Consider the following 8,017-nt stretch of genomic DNA (forward strand, 5'->3'; position numbering starts at 1 on the left):
CCAATAAATTGGCTCTGTTCTGGACTTTTAATTGAGCTGGAAGATGAAAAGGAATCTTCTCGTTGGAGTTTCTTTAACGGGTTCTTTGGGTCTTTGAGGTTTAATGATGGAATTTTCCCGTCGGAGCCGCAGTCGGAACTTCCCGAGCCGGTTCCTGCCGGATTCAAAGGGAGTTGACTCATCCCTGAGCTTTGTGAGCAGCCCTGAGGTGGCAGAGGATGTTCCCCTTTCTCAGTGTTGCCATTTTGGGATTTTTCCCATGCTCCTGAGCAAAATTTGGGAATTAAAGCGATGAGCAAACCCGGAAAACTTAGCGGTGATCCCGCAGAATTTCCTCCCAGACCACAGGAAACTGGGTTTGAAATGGGAATGTTGAGGTGGGAATATTGGAGGGGATAAAATGCATGGGAATGAGATCCTTGGAAAGAAAACTCCCTGCTAATTCCAAAGGAAAGGAGCTTTTCCCTGGTGTCTCCTCCCAAGTCTGGCACCTTTTCTTCCCCCCCTCGTTTGTATTGTTTGTGTTTTTGGAGTTAAACTTCAGCTGATTTGGGAAATTTTGGGTTAAGAAGGCAGAATATGGCAGCGAAGAGTTTTAAAAATCAGGAATTGTGCACGTGGTTTCATAGAATCCTGGAATCCTGGAATGGTTTGGGTTGGAAGGGACCTTAAAGCTCGTCTTGTTCCAACCTTCCACTATCCCAGGTTGCTCCAAGCCCTGTCCAGCATGGCCTGGAACACTTCCAGGGATGGGATGTTTGGACTGGGATTGAGGGATTGGATCAAGAAGCAAAGTGTTGGATGAGGCTCACCTGATCCCAGGGTTTCCATGCCTGGTAGGATCCAATGATTCCATTTGGGATGTCCCTGGAGAAGGGGCTGGGGAGGTGCCACAGCACCGGCTCTGGTTCAGGGGGGTGGTTCCCTGTGTTTCCTGGGATTTGGGGCTCATCCAGAGTCTCCCAAACACCAGGGAAGGAGGGGAGGGGAGGGGAGGGAGCATGGAATGACCTTGATTTGGTGGGAGAGCTCTGGACCTTCTGTGGTGGGACAAGGAAGGTCCTTGTCCCTTGCCTTTGGAAGTGGCTCCATTCAGGCTCAGTGTCCGTCCTTGTCTTGCCACGGAAATCAAAGTCTCTTCCATGTGTTCTGTAGGGTTTTCCACGCGTTCTGTAGGGTTTCCCATGTTTTCTGTATAGTTTTCCCTGTTTTCTGGAGGGTTCTCCATGGTTTTTGTGGGTTCAGTCCAGGCTGTGTCTCTGAGGGATCTCGGGAATGTCCCCAAGCTCCGGGAATGGGGCTCAGGGCAAATCCCTGCTCTGGAACTGAACTTCCAGAACATCCAGTGTGTCCAAATGTGCTGGGATCGGCGGGATTGGAGGAATTCTTGAGGAAACCTCTGGAGACACCTGGACCTTCCTTCTGGGAGGTTGTGGAGCTCTCCCTGAGGAGTTTGGAGGCAGCTGAGCCTCCATGAAACCCCAGCCTGTGTCATGCCTTCCCACTTCCATTGGCACGGGGGGTTATTCCAGAGCTCGGATGCAGCGAATCCTTGGTGGCCGAGCAAAGTAGGTCAGTTCTTTGGGAATGCTGTGATTAATTTATAAATGCCATTTTTTTCCTGGAGGAGATGTAGATCCAGGTGGATCCCAGTGCTCCTTGTGCCACAGCAAAGTGGTGCTTCCCGGGAAAAGAAGAGGAGACAGGAGGGAGGGAAGGGATTATTTTTAAGCCCTTCTGGAGCTTTTCCTTGAACACAAAATGGTTTGTTTTTTTCCTTGAACATGAAATGGGTTTAGAAGAGCAAATCCTGCCTGGAATGTAACGATTCCAAAGCCTTGGCAGATGGGGAATTTGTTTCCAAACACCAAGTGTTGGAGCTGTTTGAAGCCTGGTTTTTAAGGATGAGCAGCACTCGGGAATGTTCACATGAAGCCTCCCCAGAACTGGAGGTTTAAAGGAACAGTTTCATCAGGAAAAGGGAGGAATGAGGGGGAAAATAACACTTTCTTATTTGGGGAAAATGGCAAGAATAACACCTGGAGAATTTCTTTGGATTATATGGAAAATAATGGGGGGAGAAAGGAGAGTCACTCCTGGGCTGGTGTTCACTGAGGGGGGATGGGGAAGGATGTGGAGCTGCTGGAGCAATTCCAGAGGAGGCCACGGGGATGGTCCAAGGGCTGGAGCCCCTCTGCTCTGGAGCCAGGCTGGGAGAGCTGGGAATGTCCAGCTTGGAGAAAGGAAGGCTCCAGGGAGACGTGAGAGCCCCTTCCAGTGCCTAAAGGGGCTCCAGGAGAGCTGGAGAGGGACTGGGGACAAGGGATGGAGGGACAGGACACAGGGAATGGCTTCCCACTGCCAGAGGGCAGGGTTAGATGGGATATTGGGAAGGAATTCCTGGCTCTGAGGGAGGGGAGGTGCTGGAATGGAATTCCCAAAGAAACTGTGGCTGCCCCTGGATCCCTGGAAGTGTCCAAGGCCAGGTTGGAGCAACCTGGGATAGTGGAAGGTGTCCCTGCCCATGGCAGGGAGTGGCACTGGATGGGCTTTAAGGTCCCTTCCAACCCAAACATTCCAAGATTCCATGATTTGGCAGGGAATTCCCTCACCTTTGCCAGGCAGTCCCAAAAGCTTTGGAACGCTTGTTGGTGGGATTGGGATCAGCTCCTTGCTGAGAGCTGGGAAAGGACAGCCGGGAGTTCAAGATGTGCTTTGGGATTTAAACTCCCAAAATTTGGATTTAACGTGTGCCAGGTGCTTCCCTGGAGTGTCCTGGATCTTATTGCCACGAGATGTTCCAAGAAGGAACATTTTTATCCCTGGAGGGGCAGTTTATTCCCACTCTGGACAGGATTTTTTTTGTCCCTCTTGGTGTAACTCGGGAAAAATGGGTCCTGATCCACATCCAGTCCTTAAACCCTCATTTAATCCTTGAACTGCAGCAAAAGGCAAATATTGGGGGGCCTTATTTCTTGGAATGTTCCACTGGAAAAGGTGGATTTATTGTTACATTTCAGCTGAGCGGGGCTGGGAATGGCAGGGAAAAGCAGCAGGGAATGTTTTAGGTCAGACAGAGGCTTTGCCAGTTCTGGGCTTTCTTGGAAAGGCAACTCTTGGATCAGGGTCCAGGAACAGCCCGAGTTCCTTGGGATTCACAGGCTGTAAAATTTATGGAATAATAAATATGCAAATGGGCTGCTGCCAGTGTGGAATTGGGACAGGGATCTGGGCTGGCTCACAATTCCCTCTCTTCCAGGAGGGAGCTTTAGCAGCTTCCCACCTTTTGAAGGATCTGATTCTCAAGTCTTTTCCCCAAATACCTTTTTTTAACCTCTTAAAAAAAAGGCTGGAAAAAGGGAAACTTTGGGATCATTTGGTTTGAATTTTTAAAGGGTTTAGTGATGCTGCATTTCCCTGGCACAAAATTCCATGTGTGTTTTTAAGGGAACAGTGTCAGGAGCCCACAGTTGGATCTATTTAGTGCTGGAAAACTAAATATTCAAGCCCTGAAGTGCCAAGTTTTCCCTCTCCATGTTCTCACAGCTCCCAGGATTTTTGGATTTCCAGGCTCCCACCCATCCCAGATTCTCCTTGGGCCTTAAATCCACTTGTTTGATCCCCAAAACCTGTTTTGTAGGTGTTTTTAACTGATTTCAATGAGAAATAGAACTGTCAATCCCCCCTTTTCATAGTGTGGGAGCAGCTGGGTTTTCCCTGCCTTGGATTCTCCTCCAGGATTTTTCCAGTCCCAGGTGCACCCACAGCTCATGGATTTGCTTGGATATGGATGCTGGACTTAATCCTTGCTGTCACAGCTACTTTAAAATGCCCTTTTGTAACATTCCAGTGAAACATTTTGTGCTCCAGGAGAACCATTAACCCGGAAAATCCCTTTTTTTCCCCTCATTAAACCCGACTCAGACTGGTCCTACTGGTTTCCACTGGAGCAAAGATTGATTATCCTTGGGATACACTGAATTTTAATACACACAGGACTCCCAAAGAGCTTGGCAGGGAATTCCAAATTTTACTGCTGCTTCTCCACGATTTTCCCAGGGAATTCCAATTAAATCCAAGAAGATTTTTAATTTTCTTGGCAAAATATTGCAGCCTAAAAGATCTCCAAGGGATCCATCCCTTGGCCTGACTCTGTGCCCTTGTGTGCCCTCCTTCCAGCTGCTCTGACTGACAGTTGTGCACATTCCCCTGGAACAGCTTCCCAAACTGGAAACACCCCCAGGCTTGGCACTGAGGTCCTTTATTCCCTGTTTTTTTGCAGGTTTATTCTCTGGTTTTTTTGCAGGTTTATTCCCTGTTTTTTTGCAGGTTTATTCCCTGGTTTTTTGCAGGTTTATTCCCTGGTTTTTTGCGGGTTTATTCCCTGGTTTTTTGTGGGTTTATTCCGTTTTTTTGCGGGTTTATTCCCTGGGGTTTTTGCAGGTTTATTCCCTGTTTTTTTGCAGGTTTATTCCCTGTTTTTTTGCAGGTTTATTCCCTGTTTTTTTGTAGGTTTATTCCCTGTTTTTTTGCTGTCAGAGCAAATTCCCCCCGTGGGATCCCAGGGAAAGTGTCCCAGCCCATGGAATGGGACGGGCTCAAGGTCCCTTCCCGCCCAAACCATTCCAGGATTCCCTGACCTTGGAGATGGCGGCTGTGTCTGGAGCAGAGCCTGGAACTAGCTTTTGGATGGAATTGTGGTTGGGATTTTCTGGGGATGAAAGGCCCAAAGCCCGTTTTTCCAGGTTCAGGGAGGTGTTGGTGGAGCCATCCCAGCCCTGCCCTGTGGGATCATCCCTCAGCATTCCCAGCATTCCCAGCATTCCCTCTGCTCCTGCCAGGCTGGGCTGTGCTGGGTGCAGGGCAAACCCCTCCCCTTGGGCTCCATGTGCTCTTGGAATCATTTCCCTTGGGATATGCCCCAAAAAGCTCTCATTCCATGGGTTTGCATTGGATGGGGAGCAGAGCCTCTGGCACCACATTCCCACTGCAGGGATTGCTTGGAAGGGCTCATGATTCCAACCAGGATGGCAAATGAGGTGGGAATGTCCCCTCTGGGAGCTTTGCCAGCAGCCCAAACGTCATCCAAAATGGGAAAAGCTTGGATTTTTATGGGAATGTCTCTGCAGGGAGCACCTAAAACTTTGGACCAACCTGGAATTCCTCTCTTTTCCAGCCTTACCCTGCTCCTGGAAAGGCTGTGCCTCCCCAGGCAGCTCCAAAGAGTCCTTTTTTAATCAAAAATTCAATTTAAGAGTCAAAAATTAATTTAAAAAGGGAAAACTCGTTGCAACCCTCCGGTGTTTTAATGATTTTTTTAGGATCCTTTATTCCCACGGGGTTTTATAAAGGATGACCCTGTATCCAGACAGAGGATTCCGTGTTCCATGGGGAATTTGGGATGGGTTGGGTAAGTTCTGGCTGCTGGGCTGTTGGTTTGGGGGATTTGGAACCCACCACGTGCCTGCGGCTCACGTGGATTCCATCCTGGGAATTCCAGCCAAGGCTCCTCATCCCCCAGGACAGGGATTTAATGGCTTGGGAAGTTCAGAACTAGAACAGAATCGACCCAAAGTGAAGTTTGGGGGAGTTGGGGAAGGTCAGAGTGGAGCAGGTGGGGCTTGAGAGGAAAAATGTGTCCCAAATCCCTCTTTGAATGATCTGTTCCTAAAATCCCGGGATAAATGGGTGGGAATTTTCCCCTCAGCCTGCAAGGCGCTGAGTTGTTCCCAAGGTGCCTCCTGAGGAAGCAGGAGCATTCCAGCCTGGATCTGGGCTCTCTGGGTAGGGAAGAGCAGCTCTGCACCCTCCCAGCTGCCCTGAGGCCTCTTCTCCTGCCCTTTCCCTCCTCATTCCCTGGGGAGCTGCTCCAAGCTCTCCATCCCTCTCCTGGAGCTTTCTCCAGGGATTCCTGGGCTGTTGGATCCATCCCTGGCGGAGCTCCCAGGATGAGCTGTTTGCTGAGCTCCTTGGCTGCTCCAGGCTCAGCCTCCAGGCCATTCCTGGCTGCAATTCCAGGCTCTGCAGCTGTTCTTTCCGGGAGCCAGGAGCAGGAAGGATCCACACTTGGCTCCTTGGCTTTCCCAGCTGTCCCAGGGATGTTCTCCACTGACCTGTTGGAGCCACCAGCATAGTCCTTCCCATCTGGGACCCTTCCCAGCTCCTGGTGACCAGGAATTCTCCCAATATTTCAGCCAGGAATTCTCCTCTGTGAAAACCCAGGGATTATTTCCCCTTTTTCTGCCGAAAACCAGGAGGAATGTGCAAATCCAGGTGGGACTTGTGCCTCCAGTCAAACATCCCAAGTGCTGATGGTTGCTTCCAAAAGTTGGCAGTGGATCCAAGGGAAGGGATTGGAGTGGGAAGAGCCTTCCAGAAGGTTCCTTTTGGGAAGGAACTGGATTTGGGGTTTTTGGGGCTGCTTGAAATGGTGCCAGGGAAAGTTTGGGGCCCTCAGGAGGGTTGAGTTGGAGAGAGGAGCTGAGGAATGTGAAAAAGAGCAGATTCACTCCCAAATATTCCCAAAAAATAAGGGAGGGATTAAAAGGAAGAAACAGAGGGAATGTTCAGCCACGGTGTGGGGACACGTGGCACCATCCACTGGGGGTGTGGGGCTGGCTGGGATGAATTTTCGGGAGGAATTCCCACATGGAAAGGGTGGTTGAACTTTGGAATGGGCTCCAGGGAGGTGCTGGAGTCCCTGGAGGTGTCCATGGAATGCCTGGATGTGGCACTCGGTGCTCTGGGCTGCTTGGGATGGTGGTGGGTGACCTTGGAGGGCTTCTCTGGGAAAATATTCCCTGATTCCTCCTTCAAAAACTGGGATTTCTGCTCTGGAAGCTCCAGATGGGGTCCAAGGGAGAGGGATGAGCTCCTGATTAATAGAATTGAACATCCGGAGGGAGCCAGGGAAGGAGTTTCTGCTCCATGTGCTGGGAATGCCTTGGAAAATCCAGGTGGGGCTTGTGCTCCTGCAGGAAAATCCATATGGAACCATGGCAGTGGGATCTGGGCTTTGTCTTCTCGGCTTTCTGAGGGAATGCCAAGAAAAGGAGGATTTTGTTGCTTATTTCTTATTTTTTGCAAGCTGCCAATTCCTGGGGCAGAGGCTCTAAAAATGCCAAAGGAACCTGGGAATTCTCAGCATTCTGAGGAGAAATGTGTCAGAAAGCTCCTGCCAGGTCCATCCCGGCCCTGGAAGGGAATCTGAATCCTTGGAGCTGCTTTGGTTGTTAAATGGAGCCTCCAGCAGGAGGATTAGAGGGAAAAATCCCAAATAAATTTGGTTTATGGGGCTAATTCCAGGAGAAAATTCCAAAGGAGTTTTCAGAGGTCCAAATGGGTGTTGGATAACGGATGAATGGGATTCAAGTGGCTGGATAAACCCCCTCTGGCGGGATCCAGTTTGCTCAGAGACGTGGAGAATCCTTGGAAAACAAAGCCTGTTCTTCCAGAGAAACTCCATCAGAGGAGTTTTTGTTGGATTGGAGGTTGGGAATGTGAGGGAAGGATGCAGGGAGTTAATAAGGGAGTGATTATCCCGAGTTTGGGAAGGGCAGAGCCCGTTGAAAGGCTGGGTTAGGAGTTAATTCCATGGGATTGAGGCGGTGCTGGGTCCTGATTCCCAGGTAATCCATGGATCACGTGTGGGCAGGGGGGTGGTTCCTTTTTTAAGGAATGTTCAGCCACATAAAAAAAAAAGGGAATAAATAATCTGAAAAGCTCCAGGGGGTTTGTTCCTGTTGGATTTGAGCAGGGAAAAGCAACAGCAATAAAAGAACTGGGAAAAACCTCTGGAAATATTTTGGGGCTGGACCAGACTACCAATAAATGTGGAATTTGGGGAGTTAAATCTCCTCTGGAGCTCAGTGAATAATTCCAGAGCCGTGGAATTGAGGGAGTTAAATCTCCTCTGGAACTCAGTTTGTAACTCCAGAGCCATGGAATTGAGGGAGTTAAATCTCCTCTTTACTCAGTTTGTAATTCCAGAGCCATGGAATTGAGGGAGTTAAATCTC

At 49.6% G+C, this 8,017-nt stretch overlaps 1 protein-coding gene across 3 annotated transcripts in view; it reads left to right on the top strand.

Moving 5' to 3' along the window:
- Positions 1-859: 859 nt before the first annotated feature.
- GLCE (glucuronic acid epimerase) overlaps positions 860-8,017 on the top strand; it is a 30,628-nt gene continuing 23,470 nt past the window's right edge. For 2 of the 3 annotated variants that reach the window (XM_027688237.1, XM_027688238.1), the window contains exon 1: positions 860-1,572. The gene's annotated coding sequence lies outside the window, so the exon portion shown is untranslated. The remainder of the gene's footprint in view (positions 1,573-8,017) is intronic. The other variant, XM_027688235.1, reaches the window with a different exon arrangement.

Source organism: Neopelma chrysocephalum, unplaced genomic scaffold (genome assembly GCF_003984885.1).
Source record: "Neopelma chrysocephalum unplaced genomic scaffold, ASM398488v2 Primary Assembly neopelma1_75, whole genome shotgun sequence".
Classification (NCBI taxonomy): Eukaryota; Metazoa; Chordata; class Aves; order Passeriformes; family Pipridae; genus Neopelma; species Neopelma chrysocephalum.